General features: G+C 36.1%; 1 protein-coding gene across 39 annotated transcripts in view; it reads left to right on the forward strand.

Annotated features, from left to right (window-relative positions):
* The window catches only part of SORBS2 (sorbin and SH3 domain containing 2), a 208,093-nt gene that overhangs the window by 64,700 nt on the left and 126,098 nt on the right, over nt 1-17,295 (forward strand). For 36 of the 39 annotated variants that reach the window (XM_048305280.1, XM_048305281.1, XM_048305286.1 and 33 more), the window contains exon 2: nt 15,311-15,438. The exons of 2 other annotated variants lie outside the window; for them this stretch is intronic. The gene's annotated coding sequence lies outside the window, so the exon portion shown is untranslated. Of the gene's footprint in view, nt 1-190; nt 255-15,310; nt 15,439-17,295 lie in introns of those variants that run through there. One more of the 39 variants, XM_048305282.1, reaches the window with a different exon arrangement.

Genomic DNA, 17,295 nt, shown 5'->3' on the forward strand with positions numbered 1-17,295 from the left:
GGATGTCCGGAGGAGGTAAAATCAAGTCATGTAGTAGCTTATTTGGTGTGCTGTTTGTTTAAAATAATCAGGTTTGAGCAAACAGTGATAAGCATCAACCAATCATGGGCTGTGTGGAGCATGGTAACCTTATAAGAGCTGGTGTGGAAATGTGTTACCTACCCTCAGCCTATGGACTCTTCTCGGTGTAGTTACATGCATGACCACCCTGTGAGCAGCAATGCAGATGGGATGTGCCCAGGGCAGACACTCAGGTATCGAGTTAGGGTACGTTGTATGATGTTACACTGTGGAATGGCTGAATGTCACTTCTGTACCGGAAGGATCAGGTATTGAATGTAACACATGGGTTATGGGGTTGTGTCTGGAGTGCACAACCTCCATTAGATGTGACCTTGCAACAGTATTTCTGCTCCAGTGAGACTGTCTGCACAAAAATAGAAATAAAAATTGTCAATTTCTGCTTGTTTGTAAACTAGAAATGTACAAATGTGTACTTTGTTATTGTCCTACTGCTCTGATACCAGTCCTTTCTCATGTTATTATTTCCTATTGGATTAAGCATGTTAGTGTTGCCAGTCTGAACTTGTTTCTTCACTGTTGTATGTAATGTGCAGCTTCCTATTTAAGAGAAGACTGTGCCACAGATGCTCTGTGTTCATTTTTATTCAAATAGTCTGGTGTCTTTTCATGGAAGTGTTTTGACAAAAGCTGACCCTTCTGAAATTATGAAGCTTCTTAACATTTAAAAGCTAAAACAAAAGCTAAAAAGACTTTCAAAGGCAGTGATGTAATGGAAAATTTCATGTATGGGAGGTAAAAGGGAGAGAAGTAAGTACATAAAAGGGCAGCATGTATCTTTGAGTACAGGCATGCTGGATGACCACATTTTAGGTCTACTCCTGCTTTCAGTGTTTTTGAAGCATGTAATGTATTTTTCTGTTCAGATGTAGTGCTCCAAAACGGTGATACATCATACTTTACAGCTGCTGTAAAGTAGGAAATTCCAAAGGCGGACCCTTTTCTTCTGTTATTTCTAACTTCTTTCCCTAAATAGATTGATTTTTTTGGTCTTTCTGTACTGAATACAGATAGTGTTCTGACTCATCCACCCTTAAAAACCTCACCAACCACCATGAGGGGGTTGAATAGCACAGATGTAGTTCTGTGTTCTTAAGTAACCTGAGTAACATAGTGCAGTTTTGAAGAGGTGATGCTGAAGGTCCTGAGTTTCAAAGAATAGTGGGAAAAACACAGTTACAGGAAAAGCAAACATTCTTCTTCTCAATCATTACTATGCTCAAGCTATGCACTAAACATTTTCATTAGCCTTTTCCTAAAATAGCTGTTAAATAATGCTGAGAGATAGAATAGTGAGAGCTTTACTTATTTTAAGGGTACTTGTCTTGCATTTTATGTACAAGTATTAAAGCTGTGTACAACTGAATTGTTTGATGGATACCTAAAGCTATCCTTAGTTCAGCAGCAGTGGCTGATCAACTAAATTTGTCCACAAGCATAGCGGCTTTATCTGTTTGCTTCTTCAGGACCCAAAAGAATATGCAGGGATGCATGATGAAACCAAATGGAAATGGAATCAGTAACTGCAGTTCTCACAGCTGAAAGTCAGATTCATTGAAGTTTATAAAAACAGTAAAATTCATTGCTTTCTAAGGGTTGCATTTGGTTGTAGGATCATCAGTTACGATAATCAGAAATCAGTAGTTGTGACTGAAGGTCAAAATAGGTGGAAGGGTCTTTGTGTTTTTTCAAACAGTTTAAAATCAACCTGTCTGGTTCCTTAATGTACCTTAATGTTGTTTTTGTGGTTTGGGTTTTTTTTTTTCTGAGCAGCACCAATAGGTGAAATCCCAGTTGAACTGCAGCAAGGCTGAAAGGTGACTGTAACCCTTCCTAAGAGGCTTAGGGTTGGATGGTGTAGCCTGCGATTAGAAGGGGTAGGGACTATGTCAAGAGCAGGGCAGCCGTAGAGTGTTCTTGTCAGCATGATGCCATGTTGTCTGAGGACTCCTAATTAACCATAGCCTGAATGTAAAGCTTCATCACCGTAGTGTACCTTGAGTGCTATCACGTTTCATAAAACCACGTCTCTCTCACTGGGATTAACTTGCTAATACTAATACTTTGTCAAAGTTTAGTTTTAGCAAATGGTGGTGTGGGGAAGGCTGTCCAAGATTCAGTTATCTGGATCAATTCTGATGTCTGAAAAATGCATAAACTGAAAATTACATGTTGCTACAGAGGGTCTGTGTGCATATGAACAGTATTTTCACTATTTGAAGTGACTACAGTGAAAAGCAGTGATTCAGGCAATAGAACAAAGCATGGGGTAGATAAATTGGATGCTTTTACTGCTGTTTTTCTTTTTATGTTCATTTTTTCTTAATAATAAAAAATTAGACATGATGATAAAAAACCCTTCATTTTTTAAATATAAATAAACATATAAAAACATTTCTGTAAACATAAATGTAATTCAACATGTCATCAAGCAGGTGCAAAATGGCATTTTAAGATACTAAATGCCTGTTGCACATTGGATTTTGTATTCATTTGAGAACTTCACATTCTCTATTCTGTTGGTATGAGACCTTTTGTACTACCTTGGACTATGATAAATAAGGAAGAGTAAATAATTGGTATGAGGCAATTATTGATTGGTGAGAATTACAAAGGAATTTCAGAAAGGTTATTTAGTAAGTCTCTAGCACAGGGTGTTTTGCTCTCTCCAATGAAGCAGCCATAATGGACCTGCATAAGGAGTGGATTAATGGGTTAGATGGCCCAAGCTTGGCTTGGTATTTTAACAGCTGTTTGTAAACATCATGAAGCATCTATGTGTTTTGAATTTGAGACTTTTCAGCTCTTGAGAAAATCCTAAGATGTAGTGATTGGCCTAGATGAAGTATACAATAAATAATTCCCTTTTGAACATAAAGGTTACACTACTGACTTTTGTGTCTTTTGCGCTTTGCACTTGTTAAAATCTTAAGCAGTTACTGTCTGATTTAGGCATCAACCCTGTATTTTCTTTCTTCCTACTAATAGTAAAGATTTTAAAGAAAAACAAGCAGTAGCAACCCAGAGGGGTGCCAGTGCAAAACACTGGTTATGTTTCATTTAATTCATATATTGATCAGGTACATCACACTGCTCCTTCTAGCCAGTCATGCAGTTACACATTTTAATAAGCAGATTCTGACAGAAGACAGCAGTTGCCAGCACAAATTTAATTTAATTTAGTTTCTAGTGAATTTCTAATGAACAGGGAACTCTAAGCAGTGACATTCTCCAGATAATCAAATTCATGGTAATTGCAGTTTTTCTTTTGGAGAAATCTGTATTTGTTAGGAATCTGGAGGAAATAATTATTTCAGTGTGACTGGTGCAATCAAATGGTTTACTTTGAATAAGTAAAATATAAAAGAGGCTAATCAAATGAAGTGCTACTGTATGAGAGCAAAACAAAAGGCTGACAGGTTTGACAGTAGAATAAAGACCAAACCAAAGGCTTTGTTTTGACATACATGCAGATAATCAGGAAAATTCAAGTCTTTTAAGAGACCTCTTCTATAAGGGTCACTTTACAGACACGGATCATGTAATCTGAGCCTTGCAGATTATCATTCTACTTTTAAACAAGTACAAGAGAGAGGTTTTTAATTCCTTATTTGCATAGCTGTAGATTTACACATTAACATGCTTTTGCCATTGGCATTTGATTCGCAGATGACTGATTTATGGTCTTGAGCAAAGGCCAAATTCAGGACACACTTTTAACTGTCAGGACTGCAAACTCTACCAAAATTGTTTGAAAGACAGCACCTGTTGTAATTAACACATACAAAGCCAGTAGGAGGATGCCTTCCAGCTTGAGGAAATACTCCTCTTATGAGCAAGGCAATAATAATTGGAGAGAGATGGTATGCTAAATTAATTCAGGTGTGAATTTGTTTTTTGTTCTATTTATTAGTGTAATTAACTTAAACATAATTCTTGAAAATCAGTCACTGCTTAGATAAAAAACACAAATGAAAATAAACGTGTCAGTATGACTAAAAGAGCTACAAAAAGTAGAGCAGGGTCAAGTTCTCTTTGCATTAGGTGCTGAACATAAAAGATGGAAAAGGCCTGATGCAAAGGTAAACTGAAAAGTAGGTTTATTAACAGGTGGCTTTGACCAACGTTTGACTACAATAACAGTGGTTTCTTGATTTCCTGTAGCAGAAATGAAAATTTAAAAGGTGTCTGAGGAAGAAGCAAGTAGTAGCTTTGAAGATGAACTTGGGAAGTGTTCTTATGATGAAAGATTACTTTCTTATCTTATGAATGGATGAAATGTATGTGGGAAAATTTGAGCAGATACTGTGAAGAGACTTTTGGGAGTTGCAAGAGGAGACAGGAAGAGTATTACAAAACTGCTTGAAAGGGAAAAGGAGAAAGATAGATGTAATTGCTGCAGTGAAAATACAACGAGCCATCTATATGGACCCTCTATTCTGGTGCAGGGACAGCTACAGTGGCTTCAAAGAAAAAAAAATTAGACTGGTCTCACGGGATGCATTTTGCATAGATCAGAACATGTTACTTAAAACTGTGGGTTCAGATACTGTAGTTAAATTGTATGTTGACAAGAGGCCTAAACAATAGCATTCCTCATGGGGGACCAAAAAAAAAAAAAGATAAATCAGGCTTCCAAAGTTCTGTGGAGAAATCAGTCAGCTCAGGAAAAGCTACAAACATGCTTAGAGTGAAGGGGAAACAGGTGTGAAGAAACATGAGCCAGCTCCTTGAGGAATTCACATACTTAAGTATTCAAGAGGTTTTTTGGGGGTTTTATTCAAAAAAAAGACCCCAAAAGGTCATGTTTGCATTCTAGTCAAATTCCAACCTATACACAGTGTGCCAGGGCAAGCTACAGATTTAATTTTTTAAATTGTTTTTTAGTCTTCATATGGACACATAGTAATTCCAATTAAAATTTTCAGATTTGAAAACAAATTTATCTCCTTCTGTGGTTTTATTCTTTGTGTTGTATTTCATTCTTGGGAGACCCAAATGGTTGAGTCCTGTCTGTTCATAAGCACTTTAGATGAAGCATTTGAAGTCTGTGTTTTCAATGTGACTGCTGATTATGGAAATGGGCTTCTCTCTAGCTGTCCTGCACCAGCAATGCAATAAAGCAGTTCCGAAGATGAGATCAGCTGCTAGGGAGCTCTAATTTCTTTCCCTTGGTTTTGTACCAAATTGTTTCAACTGGGACAAAATCTGTTAGAATGTTGGTGGGACATTTCGTGCATTTTGCTTTAGGTACAAGTGTATTAGGACTGTAAATTTTTTATGGAAAATGTCCGTTTCTCAGTGTACTGCTTGGTTTTAAAATTGTGGGCTGAGCTGGAGCTTGGAGGTGGCTTGAGTTCAAACATAGCTTGAAAGCATAATTATGTTGCAAGCTTTCTTGTGTCTAGTCCTGTCAAATCTGTGTAATTCTACTGTCATCCTCAGTATTGTATATATTGTAGTTAGACTTCTCTTCCGAAACATATTGGAAGATAAAGTCCATAGCTTCTCTTTATAGTCATTAAAAGTGTGGGATTTTTTCTGAACTAATTGCAGATAATGCTGTGAAAAATTCACATTCAATACCTAAATTTGTCAAAACAAGCTAACAATATATGTAATTTAAATCTTCATAAAAGAAACCACTTCTTTTGAATTTTAGACTTATTTTCTCTAGTGCTAACCTGTGGATAGTTTTTACTAAGTACTTTCTTAAAGAGCTAAAACAATTTTTAGCTTTGCTTGGCCCAAAAGCAGATAATTTTTTAAATGAACTTTTTTAGGGATAGGTTTGGAACTGTACTCTGAGGCCTCTACCCTTTTTGGTGGATAAAATATACAATTGTAGAATTTTTACCCTTACTTTTACAAAACTGTGAAATCTTGTTTCTTGTTTCTCATAATCCGAAATTAGTGTCTTACACTGCAAGTGCTGAAATGATGATTCAGGTTTGGCCTTGTAAGAATGCAATCTGAATAACATTTTTAAAAGCAAGGGCATGACTTCAAGGCAGTTGTTCGTCTGTGACTTACCTTGAACCTGGGTGTATATAGTATTCTTTACAAAGACATATACTAAACAAGGAAATTAGAATTTATTTAAATGTTTGCTTGAAGAGGGCAGAGAGGAATTTAGCAAAATGACACAAATGAAATTAATATAGACTTTAGTATTTTTGAAAGTTCTTATTGATGTTTTCTCTCTTTGAATGCAATGGTAGGAATCCTCCCTGAATTAATTAAGTGTAGTTGCAGTAAATTTGTGTGCTTTTAGAATGGCTCTGAAAGGGCCTTAGCATCCAGCTTTTCACTATTCTAGTTTTAGTTTCAGCCCAAAGTGCCTGTAAATTTCTTTTGAAGACTACTGGAAAGATAGATACAAGATGAAAAAAGTGTTGCACTTGAATCTGCATCCCTTGATACAATGATTTTCTGATTGTTATTACTTACACAGGCATTTCAGTCTTACTATCATTAGTACGATCTTGGCTGAAAAGGTTGGCACCGTCTTGAATGAACCTTCTAACCTTATTTACAGTGTATTTATTACTGGAAATGGTTTCACATGTTCATATACACAAATTTTACCATATTTGGGGAATGTTCTGTTAGATAAATAGTCCTGCCTCTTAAAGCTTGATGAACATCAGAAGTTATGTTCAAATTATGCTGTGCATTTCAACTTGGGATCCTACAAATGCTAACCAGATTTGCAAATTAAGGTCAGTGCAGTTTTGATGTTTTTTCATGTTAAACTTTCTGTGCTGTCTGTATCAGACACACCTGTGAGTTTGAAATGTCACCATCGAAATCGAGGTTAGCCTCATGAAGAGGAGGAATCAGGAAATAGAGTGTCTTTGTGTTGTCATTTCAAAGGCAGCAATAATACTGCATCATAAAAAAATATTGTGTGTTGACTTCTTTCTGTGTGGATCACATAAAAGTTAGCATAGAGGTTTGGTTTTTTTATATTTCAATGCTATTTCTCTTTTTAAAAGTACTATTAAAATGATTTAAACTACTCAACTTACAGACAGTTTAGACTTTGATCTTAACTCACGTGTTTCTAGTTCATGCCACCCATCTATCGTAAGCTGATTTTGTTATAAATAACCAAAAGCTGTACAGATACTATGTAAAACTATTAGTGATTTCCCCCCTCTGTTGTTGCACTCTGGTTTCAAACTCTAGTCTTCAGATAACTGTCAATCACATGTAATTTCTTTTCACCCTGCTCGTCAGAATGTAAAGGCAAAAAAATAACATAGAATGCTTTTCTAATGATCTCCTTATAGCAATTTGTTAAGTGCTGTAGGAATCAAATGTACATGAACTTAAATTTTAAGTCAATGTGTTCAAACCAGAAGGGCAAACACGTCACATGCAGTTTAATGTGTTTTGAACACTACATTTGTAATAATTAAACTTCTGCTAAGATATGTCTACTCTACTTTTGATGTCTTTTTGTACAAGGCTGTAATTTGACAACTTTCTTATCTCTACCCTCTCTTTTGGGAAGTAAGATAGAAAACTGTGTGATTTAGCTATTCTGTATAAATTTTGTAGAGAAAATTTACCTTTCAACTTCTCAATTTTGTTTTTCCATATATATGAAGCTTTCAAGGCACTTTAGAAGCACAGGATGCCACAAGTCACTGACTTCGTCCTTGAGGTTTTTTAAGTGCAAATGTTATTACTCTATTCTTGCTTGTAGTGATCATTGTCTAAGGGTTAGAACTGAACATTTCTGTTTCAAACAGTCATTTCATCAAGCTGATGAACAGTAAATAGCCTTGAGTAGAAAAAAGGGTCTTTTGAGCTGTTATTGCTAATAGGCAGATGAATTTGAAAAACAGAGGATGTTAAAGTTCTGAGGAAGTAAACAATTTCTAGGAAGGGAAATCCGCCTTTCCATGTGTTTATTTTTCAATGAGAGGAAACTACCTAATAAATGTAAAACTTCATGGATACAAAATAGGATATCTACTTCAGAGTATATTCCCTTTGACTTCCAGTTCTCATGAATCTTAAGAACTCCCCTTCAAGCCTTCTTTTGTGCAACTTCAACTGCCATAGATTTATGGTATGACACAGGTGTTCCTTCCTCTACCCAATGTGCAAAATATGTATAGTCATACTGTTCCAGCTCGTAGTTTGTTGCTGTTGAAGAATATTTTTAAGGACCTTTTCTCGCCACCTTTCTAGGTGGCACTGGCCTTTGTTACATGAACTGAGGTCTCTTTAATGGCCTGATTTTCCTAAGGAGTATACATTGCATCTCATAAACAGAGATAGCAAAGAAGTCTTGTTTTAGAGTTGTGTCTGTAGACTTGTCTTCCTTGTGGAAGAATTTTTCCATTCAGGGAGAAAGTTTGTGGTGGAAAACATGGCTGCAGTTATGAATTTTTTATTACTGATGTTCACTGATCAGCAGTGAAGGTGTACTGATGAAGAAGAATTAGGAAATTTCTAAAAATCCTTTAAATAATGTTGCCCTTGGTGACTTTGCTCTTCTTGTCTCTGTTACTTGCCACCTAAACAAGGGTCAAGTTCTGTTAGCTGAAAAATTAGTTCTGACCTACACATAATTCAACACAGAGCAATTAACTGGCAACACAACTGTAACATCCTGTATTGCCTGAAATACAGCAAACATCAAATTGTCTTTCCTCAGCTAGGAAAAGCATGAATATAGCTCAAACAAGTGTTTCAAACTAACAGCCTGTTCTGCAATTAACGGTCCTGTAAAGAACACAAATAGCAAACAAAAACTGTGAACGAGCTCTCACTTTCACTTAGCTGAAGCAGTACATTATAAATGACTACATTATAATGTGCCTCTGTTAACAAGAACACAAAACAAACACAAGCTCAGCACTGATTTTCTGAGCCATTCTCCTGTTGGGCTAGGACTAAGTGGGGTATAGAGTATCCACTGGTGAGTGTTGGTATCATGCTATAACTTCACCTTTGGGAGATGAAGAACCTCCTGGAAACCAAAGTCCTCTTTTCCCTCCAAGCTTCTAGTGTGAGGACTTGTCAAATCTTTGGGGAAATTATGATCTTCAGGGAAAAAGGGATTTGAACAGGAAGGGATCAGTTTTCTGTTTTATGAGTTTCCTGTTGAGCGTGCTACCTCATACTGTAGAAAGGGGTTTTTTTTGTAGGGAGCAGGAGCACGCTTGGTAGGCTCAGGCATTTTGGCAGCACCTTTTCTTGCTGATAAGCAACATGAAGGTGGAGGAAGGTGGAGGCAGTGTAGCTGCAAGTAGGTTGAGTGTGCTGGTATCGTGTACCTGAGCTCTTGAAATAGCTACCTTCTTTGCAGCCTGAAGAACTGATAATTGTCATGATTATGTGAAACTGTGAGCTGCAAAGAAAGAGTTTGCCAAAGCAATTGTATCTTTGTGGGCCTTGTCTGACTTCAGCTGTTTTTATTATGTCAGTAGCATATGTTGCTATTGACAAATGTTGGGTTTCTGAAAACCAGATATTGCCTTTGAAATCAGACTTGCGGGGGAAAAAAAGAACGAGGTAGCAGAAAAATTAGACCCTGGTGGTATTACCTTGTATTCTAAAATGCTGAAGAGTTATCTTGTATCTTTAGGTTGTGTTTTCAGTTGTTGGATCATTGTAGTAAAGTGAATAAGCTGACTAAAGGAACAGTGATGGAAAGATGATTCTCTACACTGTTGTTTGACTTGTAGTGAGACGTTTTGTACTCATTTGAGGTGACAAGTGTTCACCCTAGGGTTCAGTGCCTGAAAGCTTCAGTTGCAGTACCTTGGCTGTTTCCTACTTTCTATGCTATGAGTAGTAGTATTCAATTACTTAATTGGTAAAGCTAAGGACTGTTTTTCATATAGGTCCCTTATTTTTTCATTACTAGATTGGCAGCTTAGAAAATTGGCAGAAAACCATTGTGTTAATTATTGAGAAGCCTAAATTCCTTTGTGGATTTAGCCATGGTAATTGGAATAGAAGCTCAATACAGAGTGCGGAGGTGTAAAGCTGGCCTGGCCATAATCTGGTGGTTTAAGAAAAAGCAGAGTGGCATTAGGCCTTGTGTGTTCTGTAACATAAGTCTTTGTGAAGCGGAAGGAAGGATTTGGGACTTGTGTTACTTCTGCGGATTTCTTTTGCCTTACACGGACCAGCAGCTTGAGAGTGGCAGCTGCACACAGGATCATGCATGGCCCCAGAGCCTGGTGCAGTTCTCCCTTGAGAAGTGAGCACAGTATTATCCATTGATAGCTCTGGGAAGGTGTTTACATTTCAGAGTGTATTGTTCAGATGTAAATATTTCAGAGTAACTGAAGGCAGTTGCTCAAACTTGCCTTTCTCCTAGGTAAGTTTTTTCTTTCTTAAGCAAATGACAGGGAGTCCAGTTCTTGCTCTGCAAGCTACATGAATTACTCTATTCTACCACAATGAAAGAGGGCCAGTGTCCTCAAAAAACCAGACAATAGCATGACGCTTGGTATTGTGTCACGGAAGTGGAAGATGTGACTGTAAATCCTTCTGGAAGTTTAATCCAGGTTTTCCATATCCGGGGCAGATGTTTTAATGTCCATCAGCACAGTGTTTTTAAAAATAACGTGGTGGCGAAGCATCATCTTCCATGGTTTTGATAGAGAGTGAAAAAAACCTGAGAACATCTCTTGGATATTTGTGCCTCAGATTTAAGATTGATAAAACAAAGTTTGTACAGGACAGCTGTCACCAAAGTGGTTTCATTAAGTCAAGGCATTGCTTGCTTGGTCCAGGAGGAGAATTTTAGGTAACTGGCAACTTGACTGTTGAAAGACATACAGATGCTTAGAAATTTGGGTATATATAAAATAGGTGTTTTAAAAATGGTCACGTTTGATTTGGGCTCAAAAGACCTTGTTACTTGCATTGGTAAATCACAGGTTGAGAGTCCTAGCTTGTTTACATTTCTGAGGTTTAGGCCTTTAGGAAAACCCCACTCACTAATGCCCTCAGCACCCTCCCAAAACACAACCACAGTCTTACACAGTAGTTAAACACATTCTAGCAAAAAAAGGGCCTTAAGGACAAATAACTTTGTACCAAGGTCTTGAAACAATAGCATAACAATGTATATTAAGAATGAGATTAACAATAAGCTTCTGTTCCCCATTTCCTGAAAAGGCCTTTTCATATTTATTTTCCTGATCATTTTTAACTGTTTGCTCTTGGAACAGAGGAAGTTAGTTTTACTAGCAGAATATTATCCTGTTGGTCCAGTTTCAGAGTGATAGCTGCAGTGCCTGTAGTCATTTTTCACATCATTATAAGAGCAGTTACATGGTTTGTACCCAGTTATATGGAATTGGCTGAAGTATTGGAATTGGTTGTAACAGATGACTACGAGGCTCTAAATATTTAGATAATATGCTTTCAATAGTTAGAGGGGTCTAAATGCATATGATTTCACTTCAAGGTTGAAAGTATCCTTATGTTTTAATGTAGTCACTTGGTGCTGATTTAAAGGTATAATAATTTTAATGGATTCTATATGATATAATGGTGTTATTAAACATACTAAAAATTATAACATAGCTTCTCATTGTAACTGTAAAATGTCTTACCAAAAAAATTGGCTAGGGCTTTCAGTCTAACATAAATCTAAAGTCAAAAATGAGAACTCGATACAGCTAAGGACATTTGGTGTCTTTTAAAGAGAATACAGGTCTGCTGTTCTGGAGAACACAGAGTCAATTCTTCATCAAACATAAGCCATTTTGCAGACCAGTTCATGTTAATAACATGAGAGTGTGATTCTTTGTACATGCTGTCTTGATCCATGTGTTTCAAATGCAAGAGTTATCAGTAGAACACTTCTGTGACAAATTCAGAAGGCTGCTTCGATACTCTGTTTGAGTATAGGCATTCCTGGCAGTAATTTCAGTTAACACATGTTTATGCATTTTTACTTATGTTACATTATATAGGATCAACCACAAGTAATATTGTATATGAACTATGTGTAGCAAGGTATTCCATCCTGTCCGTGGCCACACTTCTTCATAGCTCCCTTGCTTTTCAACAGTGGAGGCTACTGAAAGCACATGTGACTTTGAAAAAATGTCTATTTGTAAGATCCTTCAAGTTCATATATGTCTAAAACACTTTTGAGAGTAGCTGAAGTTGAGGATGAAGCATGTGAACCACAGCTTTCCTTCTGTAGGTTTTTTTTCCTGTAATCTGGGAAATACTCATTTCAGAGATTGACCTAATCAGTTCTATGAATGAACACTCTCAAGGGAGATTTCTGAAAACACAGAGTACGTGCATTTTGCTTCCATTCTCTAACATTAAATTCATTTGGTGTTATGTGTCATAGTTCAGATGAAATTCAAGAAATATGGATACTTGGGGGAAAAAAAAAAATTAACAAATGAAAGAAATCATATCCATACTCCTTGTTTCTTCCTGAGGCAGGTAACATGCAATTTACATAGCATTTAGACATACTATCATACTACTAGAAGGCATTGCATTAATATTAAAATATATTAATAGAATCATGTATAGAAAAATACAAGGAAAAAGGAGTCATTACACCTGGCTGTGCAGCATTCATCTGCATATCTTGAAATGTACAGGGACACTTCTCAAAAGGAGGATTTTTCTTCAGCCATTCCATATGAAGCTTCAATGACTCAACTGTGTTTGAAAGGTTAGACTTAGAAAAATCAACATTTTCTTTTATATGAATCGCAGGTATGCAAATATTGTCTCTCAGTATTTTGAACAACCTTCTGTATCTCTTACCCATCAAGATTCTTTCCTCTGGTTTATGAAAATCTCTGTCCTGTAGAGTCTGGCCATGGAGCACCTGGAGACTTGCATCAAGAACCTACATCAGCAGTGTGAACTGTACACTTTTTGGTCATGCTTGAATTCTTTAATACTAGAAATTGATTAAATCATGCTGCAGTGGGTCACTAAAGAAATTATATTCTTAATTTTAGTATTGCTGATAGCCATAAAAAGAAAGAGATTATTGTCAGTCTCTGAAATGCGTAAGGTGACAGTCGTGGTAGTAGTGATATATTTGTCTGTTTTACTAATAAACATACAGATACATTTGAGACCTAGATGATATATGTGATGTTTCTGACATCTCATGTTTCCTGTAGATGAAGATGATCTGATTTGTATCTAGTAGCTAAAGCATCTGAGTATATATTGAAACAGTGCTTATGTCATGTTTAGTAAATGCTATGAATACTAATAGGTAAACTGTCATTTATTTATACAAATACGGTTGCAGAGAGTGTGTGAAGAAACAAGGTACCAAAATGGGTTAAGTGCTGATGGTGACTCAGCTAATGGTAAATCTGCCTCCTGAGAAAATGCCTCTGAAAAGAAATGCTGAGCTGCAAAGTGTTGTGTATTAAATTATGTCAGTAGTAAATTGATACTGCTAATAATGACTTTAACACATAGTTCTAGTTTTGTATTTGTGTAGTATTAGTATCCAGCATGTGGATATTGATTGATTTAGCTTGTAACCATCAGATGAAAGCATTATGGATGGCAAGGTAATGTAGAATCTGACACTAGTGGTCTGGTAGATACAGGTCTTGTATTTATTTAGAAACTATAATGCATGTTCCACCTGACCATCACAGCTCTCAAGCTGGCTATAACTCACACATTATCTGAAATTTAAGCTATTGGAGTCCTTGAATATCTTTGTGCATGAATCCGAACTTAAATATAAACTGAGCTTTTTATCTTCACTGAACTAGTTTTGCGGTAAAATGGTGGTCCTGAACTAGACATTAGGAATGAAGTAGCAATAATGATTAATTTAACAGGTTGGTATTTAGAGTTTTGGTTTTTGGGGTTTTGTTGTACCTGCTTTTAACTGCTGCAACTCTAAAAATAGCTGAGATCAAATGGAAAGGATGCTTTTGAGCTAATACAGAAAGAATTTGTGCTATATTTTTACACTTAGCAGCTTTTTCGTTATTAAGTGTTCTATAGCTAATGATTTTTGTACAAGTCTTTAGAAGCAAATGTGCTTTTCATGTTTGTTTATAACAATGAGCATTGCTTCACTCTTTTAATAGTTTACTAAATAGCTTGTGTCTGGCATCCTGTTTCATGTGTCAGTATAGCTTCCAAACAGCTCCTGTTCACGAATAAATCAGAAATTAAGCCTGTTTTAGGTTTTGAGCCGAGAGTAACTTTAAGTCTCATAACTTTTCCTTGAACAAAAGTAACAAAAATTTTCAGTGGCAGTACCTAACAGTGTGATGATGTTTGAGAAGTTTTTCTGAGGAAGCAAAACCAGGAACTGCTGAGATATATAGAGGGAAGTTATAGAGAGGGATATGTTGGAAGCTTTCTCCTTCTCCAGAAGAAGCTGCAAAAGTTAAATAACAGTGATGATTTTTCACTGACTTAGTTTATCTCTGTTTTCTTAAACTTCAAAGTAATTAGCTTTTATGTACCCATCAGGATGTTCAGGGTCTTTTCCTAGAGTCATTAATTTGTATTGATACTTTCTGTTTCCCACTATTTTTACATTATGGGAGGGTAAGTTGATTGGTTGGCAGTGTGACAGAGGAGGACAGGGAGATATTTATCGTGTCATTGAATGGCCCTGGTAGAAAAAAAATGGAGTGCCAGCAGCTTCAGGTCACTAGGCTTCCAAAATAATACTGTTGCTGAAACTGGAAACTTAAGATGCAAACCAGAAACAAACTACTGGCTTCAGTCTTCATATACTAATTTGTCCTGTCCTTCGATGTGTATACCAGTCAGATATAATAGACTTAAATGCAAATAGAATTACTTCCATCTCAGATGAAACCTTGTGTTGAGACAGCAAAGCATCTTCAGAGATAACAAAACTCAATAGGTGTTTTTCACATTAAAAAATATTCATGGTGGTTCATAGTCTAAGCTAAAAGTTATAATTTTCAAGGTCCCTGATTTCCTTTTAACAGTAGTTTGGTTTGGTTTTTTTTCATCAACAGTGGTTGTTCCCTGCTCCTTCTGTTTCTTTAAATAAAAATTTGGACAATGAACAAAGTTTTTTTGCCATGGATTTCCTGATTTTTTTTTAGCATGGTTGGGAGGCTGCTTATTCTGTATTACACTTTCATTTTGATAGTAGGCAAGCCCATTGCTTCTGAAAACAGCTCAAATGTTCTTTGAAAAAAAATCTCAGTCAGCAGCTTAGACTTTTTCTCTTTTTCTTTTGCAGACTCTTGCATGTGAATTAAATTAATTTCTTGAGAGAAACCTTCATTAAGGGCTAAATAAACAAGGTCTACATATACAGAAGCTTCTTACTTCTGCTGCATTTGAGACACAGCCTAACTCATCTGTCTGGTAAGTTATACTTTCCTTAAGGACTTTTCTTTCTTCCTGCCCTTAGGACTTGCATTCTTGAGGTTCTAAGTAGTGTTCAGAGAAAACCAGCTTCGGCTTGCTGATAGTTCTGGTGCATTCTATATATGAAGTACAAAGACTAATCTCCAAAGGCATTACTGTGCTGCTTTTACAAACTTCAAAATAGTGTCTGTGATTCTGTATGGTATTTCTGTATAGGTGGGGTTTAATCTTTTATCTAGTACTTTGTTCTCAGTTTGTTGTAATGAAGGCATTAAATGTTTTAAAGCAAAAGTGATAATTGTTCTGTCTTGGATTTACCTGTTTGAATGTTCCATATTTAATGAATTAACTTCAGAATTTTTATTGCAAAGTATATCCAGTGTCAAGTCAGAGTTTAAAAATATACTTTCCCAACGTTCATTCATGTCTCATTGATTGTTGGTTTTACCTTTTCTAGATAAAATAGCTTGATGTTATTTAATACAATGCTTTATTTTTCTTGGTGATGTGCCTATTTCATAGGACAGTAAGCATACTTATCAGTAGTCTTTATTTGATCATATAATTCTGTAACAGTTCTATTAAAGGTGTTTATGTCTTACAGTTTCTTTGGGTTTTGATTGTACAGCTTGAAACAATTTTTTTTTCCTTTGATTATGAAGTATTAACTGAGTTTGACCCAAACAAAAGAAATTTTGTCCTCCACCTTCTATTTTTATTCTTCATTGCGATAAAATGAAGAAAGTTGTGGAAGAGCAGAAGAATTTTTGCTCTGTGCTGAGGTTTTCCTAAGCAGTTGGCTGGCATTAGATGGCACCCTATATATACCCAGTCCATCTGATCACTTACGCTGCAATGCTTTGGCTTACCACAATTACTGTGTACTTACTGCATGCCCTAGATCTGCACAGTTTGTTTTGCAGGCTTTGCTATAGCCCTAACATCAGTTTAGTTCAAAAAATATGTTGAAAACTCAATTTCATATTTAAAATATGTGTTATATTTAATGTAAAGCAATAATTATATATATTTTCATTAAAAAAAACCACCCAAATAAAACAGATCAACACTCTAACATTAAAGCTGACTGGAGGCTTTTCAATTAATTTAAGTTTTAGTAAGAAGCTTGCCATCTTATTTATGGATAAAAAGTTAAAAACTGGAATGGATGTATAGATTTCATAAAGAATATCTTACTTGTCTTACATTGATGGTTTTCATATAAAGAGAGTTTGTCACCTGAGAATTACTTCTCAAAAAGCTGAAGCTTCTGAAGGAACTTAAGACACTTTAGAGGTCATGCTGCAATTACTGTTTGTGCACTTTAGAAATATGTGACCCCTTAACAGGTCCAAAAACATAGCTGGATGAGAAATTACACATAAATAGGCTGCATAATAGATAAAAATATGAACCAATTATTTTCAAATAAAAACAGTGCCTGAACTGTTCAAAGTAAGGGCCAGAGGAACTTGTATCTGGCATGCTAGCACAACCCAAACTTTAGCTGAGTGAACTTGGCACAAGATTCAACTAAAGAGAGGAAATCTCAGGAGAGCAGTGGAATTCCTTTCATTGAATAACTATACCTCAGCATTCATGGGGAACAAATGGTAACATTTTGTGCAAGTTTCTGCTTTTGACAGTGTGTCTTTGTTCACTTCCCAAAAAGGGTGTCAAATACATTGAAAAAAAAAAAAACTTTTATATTTGAATTTTTCATTTTACTTAATGATATGGTCCCAAGGAACCCATTAAATCTGGGATGGCCTAACGCCGTTGTTGATACCTCTTTGTTTATGTAGAAAAAAGGCTCAATTAGAACCGTTTTGGTTACACAGTTGTGTTCCCTCC

This window comes from Corvus hawaiiensis, chromosome 5, assembly GCF_020740725.1.
Source record: "Corvus hawaiiensis isolate bCorHaw1 chromosome 5, bCorHaw1.pri.cur, whole genome shotgun sequence".
NCBI classification, from domain to species: domain Eukaryota; kingdom Metazoa; phylum Chordata; class Aves; order Passeriformes; family Corvidae; genus Corvus; species Corvus hawaiiensis.